A 16,087-nucleotide genomic window follows, 5' to 3' on the forward strand; every position below is an offset into this window, starting at 1 on the left:
CAACGAACATGGATAAAAATAAATGATTTGCCCAAAGACTATTCCATTTTTAAAATCATTCCTTGTTTTCACTTACTGAATTCTTTCTATGTCATACCTTCCAGTTTTTTCACCCAGTTCTCACTACATTTATTCATCAACACTTTAGCACATATGCTACACATTCTCACTGCAATGTCTATACTACAAATGGCCTCCAGATGACCTCAGCTATTATGCCATTGAATTAGTGCATATGTTTTGTTTTACAGAGAATTTATCATTGTCTCACCTTGGAAGGATGAAGGCAGTTAATGGGGAAGCTGGCCTGCTTCCCATTAAGAAGGTAACTCCTAATCCAAAATGAATGTTTCATTATAAATTACAAGCCAAATTACCGTAGAAGGATTACATTGTTTTCTGTGTAAACCTTACCGTATTTCACCTGTACCAGTGAATGCAATGTTATGCAGTTGCTTTGGCATTTGACATTTAGCATGTGTTTTTGGATCCTGGTCAGTAAATTTTAAAGATCATCTCATTGTTATAGCTCTGTCTCTTTCTCCATTTTTTTAAAAAGAGTACATTTGTGTTAATACAGGTAATCCTTGACTTACAACAGTTCATTTAGTGACCATTCAAAGTTACAACGGCACTGAAAAAAGTGACTTATGACCATTGCAGCATCGCCGTGGTCAGATGACAAAAAATGGCAACTGATTCATATTTATGACGGTTGCAGTGTCCTGGGTTCATGTGATCACCTGAGTTCATGTGATCACTCTGTTTTAGGATGGGCGGTGTTATGTGCTGTGCAGAAAATGAGTTAGCCAAAGAAATTGAAGGTAGAGATAAGAAAAGAGAAAGGTGGTAAACTAGTTTACCTCAATGCTAGACTAATTCATATTTGTCCTTGAATACCATCCTTGACCTTTTACCACATCCATGCATTACATAATACACTGTATTGCCTTTTGTTCTTAAACTGCTCACATCTTACCTCTTTTGGAATTAATCAACTACACTGGCCTTGACTTTTTCAATCTTTTCTTTCCTCTCGTCCTATTAATTGATTTCTCATATACCATATTTTCCGGTGTATAAGACGACTTTCTAAACCATGAAAATCTTCTCAAAAGTCGGGGGTCGTCTTATTCGCCCAGTTGTCTTATACGCTGGAAAATACAGTATTTGTTTCACAGTCCAATTCCCTTCATTCTTTCTATGTGGTCAAATCTTTTCAGTGGACTTCTTTTGTACTAGTTTCACTTTTGTTTCCAATCCACTTTTAATTCAGTATCCTTCACTGTCGACCTCAGAAACTGACAGTTTTGTCTGAATGGTAAAACAAGTAGAGGTAGTCCTTGACTTATGACCACAATTGAGCTGGAAATTTCCATTGCTAAGCAAGGCAGTTGTTAAGTTTTTATGACTTTTTTGCCACAGTTGTTAAATGAATCCTGCGGTCATTAAGCAAATCTGATTCCCCCCCCATTGACTTTGCTTATCGGAAGCTATCTGGGAAAGTTACAAAAAAGTGATCATGTGATCCCAGTACAGTACAACTGTCATAAATACAAGCCAATTGCCACACACCTAAATCTTGATCACATGACCATGGGCATCTGCAACAGCTGTAAGTGTGAAAACTGGTCATAAGTCACTTTTTTCAGTGCCGTTGTAACTTTGAACATTTGCTAAACAAGGGGTTGCAAGTCAAGACTACCTGTACCTCATGTACATCATGATGGAGACTCCACACCTTATCTGTATGTTATATGTACTATAACATATTGTACACACAACAGGAATTGCACCACAGCACTCATTTTATCATCTACTATCCCATCCCCTAGTGCAGGGGTAGGCAACGTTGGCTCTTTTATGACTTGTGGACTTCAACTCCCAGAATTCCTGAGCCAGCAAGGCTCAGCTTGGAAACCTCTCCCTTTTCCCTCAGCATGGCTGGCTCAGGAATTCTGGAAGTTGAAATCCACGAGTCATAAAAGAGCCAAGGTTGCCTACTCCTTCCCCTAGTGCAGTGGTTCTCAACCTTCCTAATGCCGTGACCCTTTAATACAGTTCCTCATGTTGTGGTGACCCCCAACCCTAAGGGCTCTCCAAGCGCACACTGACACCGCCCACTCACCCACCGTGCCCGGGGCTCAGCGCGCCACGCCTGTCCTCGCCTCACTTCCAAAGGTCGCCGGCCTGCCCGGCTCCAGCTGGCCAGGGAGGGGGGCAGGAAGGCCACTCCACTGGCTCCGCCCAGTCTGGTTGGAGAAGCACCCAGGTGGGGAGAGGGAGAGAGAGAGAGAGAGAGAGAGAGAGAGAGAGAGAGAGAGAGAGAGAGCCAAGAGGGCGACAGTGCCAGCAGAGCTTAGTTCAGCCTCCTCCGCGGAAAGGGCTGCGAAGCAGCACAGCCTCCCTTAGGAGATGCTCGACAGAAACGAATCCGGAACTGCAATGGCCCCCAGCTCGAAGCCGTGTGGAGACGGATAGAGGAGCGGTGTCTCGGTTCCTAAGACCATTGGAAATATGTGTTTTCCAATGGTCTTAGGTGACCCTGTCGCGACCCACAGGTTGAGAACTGCTGCCCTAGTGGATGTCCATGATGTGCATTCATTCTTGACTCCACATATTGTTTGATCACAGGTGTAATTCTTAAATCCGTTCCCACAACAGCTCATTTAATTTATTTCCATGTTTCTCTTAATGTATCCTATATAAGAAAAGCAGTAGAAACTAACTCTTGTTTCTGAGTCATTTTTGCTCTTTTTCCCACAAACATGCTACCAACTACTTTTCTGCCAGCATCCATTTCCCCATCTTTAGAAAACATTCTCCCAAAAGTTCATCTGCATAATTTAGTTTTTTGCTACTTTTATATCACCTGGAATTGTTTGTTTTCCTTTACTTGGCCTCTGATACATCATTTTTTCAGAGCCACCCTTTTCATTGCAACATTCTTTCTATCTCACGTTTGCTGCAAATTATTTGGTGATAGGTCTTCTTGGTTCAGAACACCACATACCTAATGTCATTCAATGTCATCTTTACATCTTTTGAACTTATCCCTAAATGCATTTAAAAACTGGGGATATGATACATCCTTGTCTTCTTCTTTAATGCTGAATCTTTCAGGAAGCTTTCTATGACCCTCCCACATGCTTTAGCTCTATTATATTCTGCTCTTATATTCGTCAACACCCTTCAACTCTTTACATAAAACATTCTACAGTTCAAACCTGTTCACTTTATCATACCCTTTCTCTAATTCAACAGGCTTCCCTTCTCATACTGAAACATTTCTCAATGACCTTTGGGAGAGCATAAATCTTAACTGTACAACAGGCTACCTATCACAAAGCTGCACGGTGCCTCCCAGATTTTGCTCACTCTTCCCTTCTCCTATCCTTCTGATCAGAGTTCTGTCAAACATTTTCCCAGGAGCACTTAATCAACTAATCCCCCTGTAGGTTTTGCATTTTTTCCCCTGCCTTTCCTTTTATATAATGAGACAGCATCCTTCTAATCCAGTCTACAAAAATGTATTTTCTCCCTCAACTGCTTCCTTATCTTCATCCTTCCACCAATCATCTTTTTTCATACTTCCCATTAGTGTAAATCCAAACATTTCTCTGGCACACAATTCTTTGGAAGCAGTTCCAAGTGGCTTCTATATCCTTGTTCCTTACACTCACTTTATGTTCACTCTGCTAGGGAATTTCTTCTTCCTCCTCCTCCTCCTCCTCCTCCACTTCTTCTTCTTCTTCTTCTTCTTCTTCTTCTTCTTCTTCTTCTTCTTCTTCTTCTTCTTCTTCTTCTTCTTCTTCTTCTTCTTCTTCTTCTTCTTCTTCTTCTTCTTCTTCTTCTTCTATTTTACTTTGATTTCTTTCCTGTTCTACCATGTCCATTGGTTCTCAAGATTCACTTTTGACAACACCAACATAAATACTCATCCCGCATTTAGAATTTATCATCATAAATAATCAAATCAGTCATGCTTTTAGATTTATATATCCAGTGCTTTGCCATGTATACATATGGATAGACTTATGTTTAAAGTACATATTTGAAATGAACAAATCTTTTTTTAAGCAGATACATATCATCCAACATTCTTATTTATTCTTAGATCTCTGATGGCCCAATATTTTTTTTCTTCTACATCTTCAACTTGTTCCCACCCATTGGTTCACGTTACTTTGCAGATTTTACCCTGATGGATTGAATACGTGCAGAATATTGCATATTTTTTCTCCAAACTCATCTCATATTCTTCCACTATCACCATTCACTGGAACATAATTTGCAGCTATAACAAAACTATCAATTTAACCATCATACATACCTACAACAATCAGGAATATACTAATTCATATGTTATGACATTCTTTAATTCTTTTTATTCACAATTAAATCTTACGTCTTTACTTTCCTACATGTATTCACCAACATGTAAGTACAATAAAAAAATGCAATAAAAATGATATTGTGACTTCACAAGGCAAATGTCTGCACTTTTGTAATTGCTTTATGATGGCACATTCAGCTATGCAGAACTGGCTTTGCAATGTCATGCCATTTATCTATTCCAGACTTTCTCAGCAACTTTAAGATGTGTGGACTTCAGCTCCCAGAATTTCTCAGCCAGCTGTACTGCATGAAGAATTCTGGGAGCTGAAGTCCACATATCTTAAAGTTATGGATGTTGAGAAACACTGATCTACTTATTTTGACAAAACTGCTGGAATGAGGAAATGCTGTTGGGAAAGAGTGGGATACGGTGGGAAGAATCAGAGAAGCATGAGATTAAGTTCCTCTTTCTGACTGCGGTTTTATCTTTCAAGGGCCCTCAGTCCACACTGCTGCCATAAGGAATAATGAAAATAATGTGTACAGGAGTGTGAATGTAGCGGTTTTTTCCCCTGCAGTTCTTTAAAGCAGCTGTGTCATTTCTCAGGATTACACAGCTACTGCTTTGAACATTTGCCACTTCTGTTTTTTGAGTGGGGTCGTGGGGAATTGATTTCAAAGTGTCAGTTTTGAAACTTCTGGAGAATTTAAAACATTAGTTGAACTCATACATCAAACCTGACTGTGTCTGACCTTTCATTAGATTTCTTTTTATGCAGTTTACAAGTCATTGAGTTTTGAGTGATGTAGTTTCCACCAGTATCTGAAATGTCTCTAACATTAGCATTCTTTTCTCTTTCTTTACCATTTGAAGAGTATCTCAGCCTCTGCCTACCAGTAAGTACCTTTTTAGAGCAATGCAGCATCAAGAAGGTGAAAGAACATTGACTCCCAAGCATCAAATGTGTGAGCTGCTTCTTAGGTAAGAAGCATGACATTATTTTGGTTTTCTTTTTCTGTCCACAGAGGCCAAACCAAATGAAAGAGCCACACTGAATATGCATGTATGATTTTCTCACCCTGTTATGGAGGCAGTTTTTCTGACATTTTGAATGAAACCTCTTTCATTTTTATGCTTTCACAAATCTGTGGTATGTTTCATGGAGACAAAAGAACTGAAAGCCATTGCTAAGGATTTTAATATCAGAAATACTAAAAACATTAGAAACAGTAGAAAACTGATTACAATGAAAACATGCTTATTTTAATCAGTTTTCTAAGGCTGATAGCCAGTTGGCCTGGTGGCTGAATAGATATATAAAAAAATATTGAAGTAATTGTGGACTCTGTGTGCATGTATGCATACATACGTACATGGTTTTAAGTTAACTTCTGATCACTGTTTGGGCAAGTTCCTATAGTTCTCTTGGAAGATTTTTCAGAGGTGATTGCCATTGCCTGCTTCCTAGGGCTGAGAGAAAGTGACTGGCCCAAAGTCATCCATCTGGCTTTGTGCCTAAGGCAAGAATAGAACTCACAACCTCTCTAGGCCAGCGTTTTTAACTACTACACCACATTGGCTCCATATGGACTCTACTTTTTCTTATTTCACCCCTTGTGGGAAAATAAGTGATTAAACACTCTTTTGACCTCCCACCAGGCGTGGTTGTGCTTGCCCCATCCACAATGCTACCTAATGTGGGAATCAAAGATCCTGACACATATGGATGTAAACACATATAAAATGCGAATCTGATACCAGACTTGTGTAAGTTGATACGGTACTACCAATAGCAGTCACTATTATATCACACCCATATCAGTGTGGACCTTGAAACTTTGGGAAAGAAGCTCAGGAACCTGGAACCTTAGGCAGTAAGCTCATTTATTTATTTATTTTCAGTCAGTAGAATTGATCTCTGAAAGGAAAAAAAAGGATATAGGTGACTGGCTATATAAATAATGTTGGGGGGGGGGAATAGAGTTTCTGGAATGGTTGACTGTAGTTTCTGGATAATAGATTGCAAGCAAGAGATTTTGCTCAGCTAAAACCTGGTAAAACCTGATCAGAAGGGTTTTAAACTGAATCCTGTGTGTGTCAGAAACCTTGCCTCATGTAAAGTGCCTTATAGAATAAAGTGAGAGCTTTGCTTTAATGGGACCTATTAAACCATCTAATAAAAAATTAAGAAGAAGCTCATAAAGTTCATGGCTGTTGTCTGCACCATAATGTTCACAGTACAGGAAATAAATAAGATGAACTTCTAGTTCAGGAAGGCAGATATAATTTAATAGGTATAATAATCCCCATGACTGAAATATGGCAGTCTGTTTAAAAAGGAACAGAAGTTGTACTGTATGATAAAAGATGATAAAGCAGTCTACACCTGCTCAGAAATCCCAATGAATACCTTTGGTTATACTGTAGACACCATCTGAGTTAAAAGAAGCAGGAGAACAAATAAATGCAGGACTGTTGTTGTATCCCTTATTAACCGCCCATCCAAGGAGAAGACATGAGTGATGTTTTTCAAAAGCAAACTGCAGATTTTGTAAGAGGCGTAAAACAATATTGATGGGAAAATTCAATTATTCTGACACCTGTCTGAAGTAAAAAAAAAACTTTGCCATATGTGGTACCTCCAAGAAACTTATAAATTCTTGGCTCAAGTGTAGAGAAAAGCAACAGACAATCAACTATCCTAGCTCTGAAATAGGAAAGACTCAGGGCACATATGTACAGCCTGGTTACCCCATTGCTTGTTTTTTTTTTTTTTGAGGGGAGAAACAAAGGAGATTTATTCACACTATCTCCCTCCTCCCCATCCCAAATTCAAACTGTGGTTGTGCTTTCCTGATGCAGTTTTTTTTTTTTATTAAAAGTTTTATAAGTTTTACAAAAAAGAAAAAAGAATACAAAACAAGAGACAACATATACAAAAAAAATAAAACTAAACAATACATATATATAAAAAAAAAAAAACCCCACCCCTCCCAAAACCCCCCCCCTCCCTTCCCCCCCCCTGAGCTTCCCAGAGCAGAATATAGGCTTAAAAAGTAAAAATAAAAATTAAATTAAAAACTTTATATTTATATATATAAAAAGATTATCTATAATATATATAAAAATAAAACTTATGAAAAAACTATATAATATTTTTGTATACCCAATCTAAATTGTATAAATTTTATCCATTTATCCCAAACAGCAAAAAACTTCTCTTGCGTTTGTTGCTTTAAGAAAGCAGAGATCTTTGCCATTTCCGCCAGATAAGCTACTTTAAGAAACCATTCCTGCAATGTAGGCAAGGATTCCTTCTTCCAATATTGTCCTACTAACAGCCTAGCGGCTGTAATCAAATTTAACATCAATACAACCTCCTTTGTATCACAATCTGTAACAATACCTAACAAAAATAATTGCGGAGTAAATTTTACCCTCCTTCTAAAAATTCTCTGGATATTCCACCATACTTTGATCCAAAATGCTTTTATCTCTCTGCATGACCACCAAATATGATAATAGGAAGCCTCCTTATAACCACATCTCCAACATTTGGGTTGCACGTCAGGGTACATATAAGACATTTTTTGTGGATCAAGGTGCCATCTATAAAACATTTTATAAAAATTCTCCCTTAAGTTCTGTGCTTGTGTAAATTTGACATTTCTCACCCAAATATTTTCCCAGGTGTCCAATGAGACTGGCTCACCAAAATTCTGCGCCCATCTTATCATACAATCTTTAATTAGTTCCGTTTCTGAATCCAATTCAACTAAAACCGCATAAATTCTCTTAATGTGGGTTTGTCTTGAATCCTTCACTTGCTTAATAAGATTTTCATCTTCTCTAAGAAAACCCACCTTACAATCCATCTTCCATCTGTCTAGTAATTGCCTATATTGGAACCAAGAATAAATAAAGTTTTCTTGTGCTAACTCTTCCCGTGATTTTAATTGCCAGTTTTGTCCATCCCATTTAAGTAACTGTCTGTAAGACACCATATCCATTTTAACCCCTCTTTTTATTGCTTCTATCGCATGCCAAGGTATAGCCCATAATGGTACTTTGAAATCACTTTTATAATATTTTCTCCAAATCCTAAGTAAAGAGATTCTTAAGATATGAGATTTAAAAGCCCAATCCATTTTTTTATTGAATATTAAATAGGCATGCCACCCATAAAGTAAGTCCCATCCCTCTAGATAAAGTATCTCAGAGTTTGTCAAATTTACCCAATCACTGATTAGTGTTAAAACCACCGCATCATAATATAATTTCAAATTTGGTACCTTAAGTCCACCCCTCTCACGGAAGTCTTGCATAATTTTAAACTTAACCCTTGGCTTTTTCCCTGCCCAGATAAATTTATTAAGACCCTTCTGCCACTCATTTAAATTAATCTCATTTTTCAAAATTGGTAACATTTGAAACAGAAAAAGAAACTTGGGTAAAATATTCATTTTTATCACTGCAATTCTTCCCATGAGGGATAATTGCAACTTTTCCCAGTTCTTCAAGTCCTTCTGTACCCTGACCCACAACCTTTCATAATTATTTTTAAATAATTTTACATTAGAAACAGACAACATCACCCCCAAATATTTTACCTTATTAACAATCTCAAAACCCGTCAGATTAGTCAAAATCTGCTTCTCCTGACTAGACATATTTTTAGGTAAAATTTTGGTCTTATTTACATTAATCTTGAAACCCGAGACCAAGCCATAATGATGAATCAACTGTAATAAGTTTACTACAGAATAATCAGGTTGCGACAAAGTAACAACCAAGTCATCCGCAAAAGCTCTTAACTTATATTCTTTTTTATTAACATATATTCCTTTAATTTCCTGAGACTCTCGAATTTTGATCAATAATATTTCCAATGTTAAAACAAACAACAATGGCGATAAAGGACACCCCTGTCTAGTACCTTTCTCTATTGTGAAAACCTCCGAAAGACCTCCATTAACAATAAGTTGTGCTGTTTGTTTTTGATATATTACCTTAAGGGCTTGTAATATGTTTTCACCAAAATTCATTTCTTCCATTACTCTTAGCATAAAATGCCAATTCAGTTGGTCAAATGCTTTTTCAGCATCTAAAAATATGAGCCCTGCAGGAACTTGGTTGTTCTTATCTAAGTATTCTAATAAATTAATAATTTGTCTAACATTGTTTTTCATATACCTTCCTGTTATAAACCCTGATTGATCTTTATGCACAAGATGATGCACCACCCTCATAAGCCTATTTACCAAAATTTTTACAAATATCTTATAATCCACGTTTAAAAGAGATATAGGCCTATAATTTTTTGGTAAAGTAAGATCTTGATCCTCCTTTGGAATCAATGATATAAAGGCACTACGCCATGAAGGAGGAATCTCTAAACCCTGTAAGATACCATTAAAAAGATCATTTAATGGTTGGATCATCTCCTCCATTAAAGCTTTATAATAAACAGCTGTTAACCCATCCGTACCCGGTGCTTTCCCTAATTTCAATTGTTGAATTGCTGAGGCAATTTCCTCCTTAGTAATTAAGCCATTAATTTCATATTTCTGATCCTCAGTCAATTTAGGAAAACTTGCCTCAGCTAAATATTTATTTATATCTAACAATTGTACATTAGTAGATTTATATAAGTTTTGATAATAATCCAAAAAAGATTTTTTAATTAATTCCTTCTGAGAAACTAGTTTACCCTTGTAATTTATTTTCTCTATTATTCTCTGTCTCTGTTTCTTTCTTAATTGATAAGCCAACCATCTCCCCGGCTTATTAGCATTACAAAATGTATTTTGTTTCATAAATAATAAGTTGGTTGCAGCTTGATCTGCTATCAACATATTAAATTGTGACCTTAATAACTTTACAGATTCTTTAGTACTTTCATCAGAAGGATTTAGAATCAAAGCCCTTTCTTTTAATTTAATTTCATCCTCAAGTTCTCTACGTTTCTGAATCTGATTTCGCTTATAAAAATTATTCATTTTTATCAAAACACCGCGCATAAATGCTTTACCTGCATCCCATACCATTGACATTGAAGTCCCCTTGTACATATTCAAAGCAAAATAGTCCTTTAAAGACTCCTTTAATTTTTGAACATTCTTCTCTTGTCTAAACAAATTTTCATTAACTCTCCAGGATCTTCTTTCCTCTTTCTCTTGAATCAGCTCCATCCAAACTGGACTATGATCCGTCAGTGATCTAGGAAAAATCTTTACATTCTTTACTTTATTATACAAGTCCGTGGTAATCAAGAAAAAGTCAATTCTTGAAAAAGATTGGTGTCTATCAGAAAAAAAAGTAAAGTCTCTCTCCTCTTGGTTACGTTCCCGCCAATAATCCCTTAATTCCCAGTCTTCTTTCATATCAAAAAAGGCTTTAGGTAGCCTTGCTTGTTTGAGAAAAGGAGAGGAACCTTTCTTGTCCCTTTGTGTATCTAAGACACCATTCCAATCACCCATTAATACCACTGATCTATAATCAAACAATGTTATTTTTTGATGTAGCTGCTTATAAAATTGTTCCTGTTGTTGATTTGGAGCGTAAAGTCCAACTATAAGTATTTTCTTACCATAAATACCAAGTTCAATCATCACATATCTCCCCTGGGGATCTGATTCTACCAGACAAGCTGGTAGGTTTTGTTTAACATATATAACAACTCCCCCTTTCTTCCCAGGAGCAGAAGATATAAAATGAGATCCCAAACGAGCATTAACTAAATATTTCTGATCTTTAAGTAAAATATGAGTTTCCTGTAAGCAAATAACATCATTAGTATGTTGCTTCAAATAATAAAAGATTTTTTTGCGTTTCTGAGGAGAATTCAATCCATTAACATTCCAGGTCAAAAACTTTGCCATCTCCCTTGGCACGCAGCCTGGAGAAGACACCATCAAACTCTGAAAGAGCTGCGTGTGTTGCATAACTCTTGGGTCTTGCTCCAAGAGTTATGCAACACACGCAGAGAAACGAAGGAGATTTATTCACACTATCTCCCTCCTCCCCATCCCAAATTCAAACTGTGGTTGTGCTTTCCTGATGCAGTTTGAAAGCCGAGATGGCGCAGTGGTTAAAGTGCAGTATTGCAGGCTGACTCTGCCAACTGCCAGGAGTATGATTCTGACCTGCTCAAGGCCAACTCAGCTTTCCATCCTTCTGAGGTCGGTAAAATGAGGACCCAGATTGTTGGGGGCAATATGTGGACTCTGGTAAACTGCTCAGAGAGTGCTGTAAAGCAATATAAAGGGGTATATAGGTCTAAGTGATATTGCTATTTTTTTCCTCTTGGATCACTTCAAGGATTCTTATATGTTTAGGCTAGAATGCTTTAATTTCATACAGATGATCTCTAGGATAATTTCACCATTTTTTTTTAATCTTTAAAGCAGTAGGTTTTTGAGAACTATGGATAAAAGACTACTTTAGAAATTTATACGAGAATGATAATATCCCAAGAACTAGAACTGCAATGAATGCTATAAATGAGAGTGGCCCTGAAAAAAAAATGATTTCAAGGAAACCGTAAATGCTATAACAATGTTGACAAATGATAAGGCTGCAGATGTAGATAGTATAACTGGAGCAATGTTAAAATATATCACTTGCGGATCGAGTGGCTATGCAATTTATTTAATACGCATGTGAAGATTGCACATATCTGACACTGAGAAGAATTCTGTTATTTTCCCCTATTTCAAGAAAAGATACTAAGAATAAAACAAAATCCCCTTGAGGATTAGTTTTCCATTAATTTATGGAAATATATTTAGCTGAATTATGATTGAAAGGGTACAAAATGTCAGAATGGGCAACATTTTGGAAACGCAGTGCAACACTGAGCAAGAAATAAAATAAATATATATAATGGGCTCTTGATTATTTGACATTTTTATCAAGATGTTTATAAAAAATGCTTGTGGTGATATTAGAGTGTGCTGGGGGGGAGGATATAGGTACTTTTGTATTGTTGGTACCAACATTTATTTATTTGTATCTTGCCTTTATTATTTGTACAAATGAGTCAAGGAAGCAAGCATATCCAATACACCTTCTTCCTCCCATTTTCTCCACAACAATGACCCTGTGAGGTGAATTGGGCTGAGAGAGAGAGAGAGAGAGAGAGAGAGAGAGAGAGAGAGAGAGACTGGTTCATGGTCACCCAGCTGGCTTTCATGGGCTAAGGTGGGGCTAGAACTCATGGTCTTCTGCTTTCTAGCATGGTGTCTTAACCACTAGACCAAACTGGCTCCATAAATAATGATGTGCTATGCCGTGTAAATTGTATGATGCAGTAAGGCATATGGCTCTAAAAATGAATGTATTGTAGATAGCAATAGCAATAGCACTTAGGTTTTATATACCGCTTCACAGTCCTTTACAGCCCTCTCTAAGCAGTTTACAGAGTCAGCCTATTGCCCCCAACAATCTGGGTCCTCATTTTACTGACCTAGGAAGGATGGAAGGGCTGAGTCAACCTGTCAGGAACTAACACCAGACCGTGGGCAGAGTTTGCCTAGAATACTGCATTCTAACTACTGTGTTACCAAGGCTCCTGGTGATAATTGTATCAAGTTGTGTCAAGAGAGTTGTGTCAAGAGAGTTGTACTTGACAAGGAAAATAGAGTAAATGATTGCCAATAAAATAAAATGACTGTATTGAAGACCAAGGTACTTGTGCTTGGTGACATGGAAAAAAAATATCAGAAGACAAGAGGTTGAGAAGTTTAGAAAACAAAAGGCAGTGTACAGTACGGTGCATGGTAGAAGCAAGAAGGGTTTACTAGGATTGAAAGGCATGGTGAGATATAAAGATGTCGGGGTAAATTAGACTTAGCTATGTTTCCTCTTGCTGTTATCTCTGGCCTTTAATATTTTTTCTATTCCCTTTGCCTTTGCCTACTGTTCCTAATCCTAAAAGGGAATAGCATGATTTATATGCAGGTAAAGCATTGCAATTGAATATAAATCAGTAGAATGTGGCCACTACAAAAATGATAAATGCAATTTTAGGAGGTATCAGCCTGTTATGTATCTCTCTCAGCCTGTTACATGTCTCTCTTAGCCACCAAAAAATTGCCCACTCTGCTTTCCATAGCACGTGATCATCACTCCCATCCCATTCCGTGTTTCCCTTTGACATGTATTAAGTGTATTTTCCTCAAACATGATGCCTGCTCATTTATATTGGACTATGTGCAGTGGTGGGATTCAGCCAGTTCGCACCATTTTGGCAAAACCAGTAGCTAATTTTTTGTTGCCCAGGCCCAGAATGGACTTCCGGAAATGGCATCCACACAGAGAACCGGTTGTTCCCATATTTGAATCCCACCACTGATTATGTGGCTCACCAGTAGGCAAATATAAGGTCCAGGGAGGAGTGATTTGAGTCTTTTGTTTACAACAGTGGTTCTCAACTATGGGTCGGGACCCCATTTGGGGTTGAATGACCATTTCACGGGGGTCGCCAAACAACACAGTCCACCATTCCCCCCCCCTTTTCCTTAGCTGTGCTACTCCCTTTTATTCTATTGGCTTTTGAAAGCCAATAGAATAGACTCTCTTGAATAGAGTCTAATTCTATTGGCTTTCAAAAGCCAATAGGAATTGTCCAGGCTGTCTCTGCCCTGCTGAGCCCGCCAAAAGTCCCATTCTGCAAACGGTGCTACACCAGTTGAGTAGTCCTTGACTTACGACCGGTTGAGTAGTCCTCGACTTACGACCGGTTGGGGGTCGTGGCATTAAAAAGGTTGAGAACCACTGGTTTACAAGATGTTCAGACTGGACCATGATCACCTGCTACATCAGTTGCCAGGGCTTGGATCATTACAGGCAACCATTTGTATGTCCATTAGAAATTCAGAAGAGCTAAAAACCAGGAAATAAAAGGATCATCCTGCTGCTGAATGGACAACAATGTAAGGGCCAAATGGGCCTCCCTGACCAGAATGTCAAGAGTCCTTCTTTCCAGTCCCCAACTGTCCTCCTTTTGTGTTTTCAATAAACAGCAGAATAAAATAGTTGAGGCTTAGGAAGAAACCCAAGACTTATTCTTCTTATCTTCCTCAACTAAAGCACCATCTCCCTCAAGAAATTCCAGTGTCTCCATCCTTACCACTTGCACCTCAGTTCTGAAAACATCCCACTGCAAGACCATATACTTCTGGAAGCAGCTCTGAGGTGGTCCTGGTGCACAGAGAAAAAGGAGGAAAAGAGCAAAGGCCCACCTAGACCAGTTGGCAGGAAATACCAGCAGGTGGTAGCAATGCTATCAGCAATACTGTGCAGAAAACTTTGAGCCATCCCTACTATGGTTTAGAAATGTCATCTGGGAATCAATAAGCTTCAACGTCCAGCTGTCCAATGGTCACCATAAATCCCAAAGAATTTATAGCAATGTCACATTGTAAGTAAATAAGCTGACGTTATGATTATATCTGACTCCAAGCTAGCCAACAGATATATAAGACAGAAATGCTAGGATTGTGTCTTTTAAAAGAAAGAGAGGATTTTTAGTAATTTCAGGATCCACAGAAATGGAAGAAGGATCCCAGAAATGCATACTTCACATTTTTAAAGTTATAAGTCAGGATCGTGAGGCTCATATTAATGCACCTAAAAAAATGTGTGGAATCCAGATGGAGCAGAAAAGGAAGAAGAAGCATTTCTTAGAAATGATCCTATAAGGATCCCCTCCCCCTTTTTTTGTACTTTCATCTGCAAAACCCCATAGAAAAACACTCATCGTATACACAACATGCATACACATAGAAAAGTGTTTTGTTAGTGTGATCCTTGATCAATTTTTACATAGATGATCTATCTGTGCTCTTGTTGTTAAAAAGCTTGTCATGACAGATGAGATGGAAATAGGAGAGAAAGGAGGGACCCTGTGATGCAATTCTATAGCCGGGAACAAAAATGGATGTTTCCAAAATATTGCAGAACAAGAACAGATGGACATTTTTTGGCAACAAATAAGCAATTAACATCTACCCCATTAAACAAAGATTCAGTTAGAAGGAAGATCAAAGCTTTAGGGACAGCCTTCCTTAATGTACTCAATGATAAATGAGGCCAGATACAGTGCTATATATATATATATATATTTGTTTTCTGAGGTTTTCGCGGGTATTTGTATGTAGGTCTTTGGTTGTTCGGGTTTTCTCCCACGTAAAATTGGAAGTGTCTTGGCGACGTTTCGACGAAGTCCCATTCGTCATCTTCAGTCTGGTGCTTTCAGCTTCGTGCCTCGAGCAGCAGTGTGTGGTCTTGGCTGTTTCTTCCTTTTAACTGCCAGTGGAGGTATGAACTGATTGGGTGGGAGCTTGGCTGTGTTCTGATTGGTTGGAGGTGTGTTCTGATTGGTTAGGGGCTTGGCTGTGCTCTGATTGGCTGGGGGGTTGGCTGTGCTCTGATTGGCTGGGGGGTTGGCTGTGCTCTGATTGGCTGGGGGGTTGGCTGTGCTCTGATTGGCTGGGGGAGTGTTCTGTTTGGTTGTGCTCAGGTTAGTCTGAGTTGCAGAGGGATTCAAGATTTTGAGCTGCCCTGCCATTCCTTGGCTTCGCGTTCGTGGTCGTGCTTCCTCTTCATGGAGGGTGTCAGTTTGCTTCATGTGTGGATTGGGGGGGTTTAAAGTGGTTAATGATGCAGCTGTGGTCTGGCTTCTGGTTTGTGGTCGTGCCTCATAGTCAGTGTGGCTTTGGGTTTGTTTTTTGCGTGGATGTTTGG

At 38.3% G+C, this 16,087-nt stretch overlaps 1 long non-coding RNA gene across 1 annotated transcript in view; it reads left to right on the plus strand.

Annotated features, from left to right (window-relative positions):
- The first annotated feature begins 248 nt into the window (after positions 1 to 248).
- Positions 249 to 16,087, plus strand: part of LOC120301807 — a 36,840-nt gene continuing 21,001 nt past the window's right edge. The window contains exons 1-2 of the long non-coding RNA XR_005555037.1: positions 249 to 325; positions 5,213 to 5,320. This is a non-coding gene — a long non-coding RNA (uncharacterized LOC120301807). The remainder of the gene's footprint in view (positions 326 to 5,212; positions 5,321 to 16,087) is intronic.

The sequence above is a fragment of the Crotalus tigris genome, unplaced genomic scaffold, assembly GCF_016545835.1.
Source record: "Crotalus tigris isolate CLP2741 ecotype Arizona unplaced genomic scaffold, ASM1654583v1 scf7180000024397.1630199, whole genome shotgun sequence".
In the NCBI taxonomy this organism is placed as follows: Eukaryota; Metazoa; Chordata; class Lepidosauria; order Squamata; family Viperidae; genus Crotalus; species Crotalus tigris.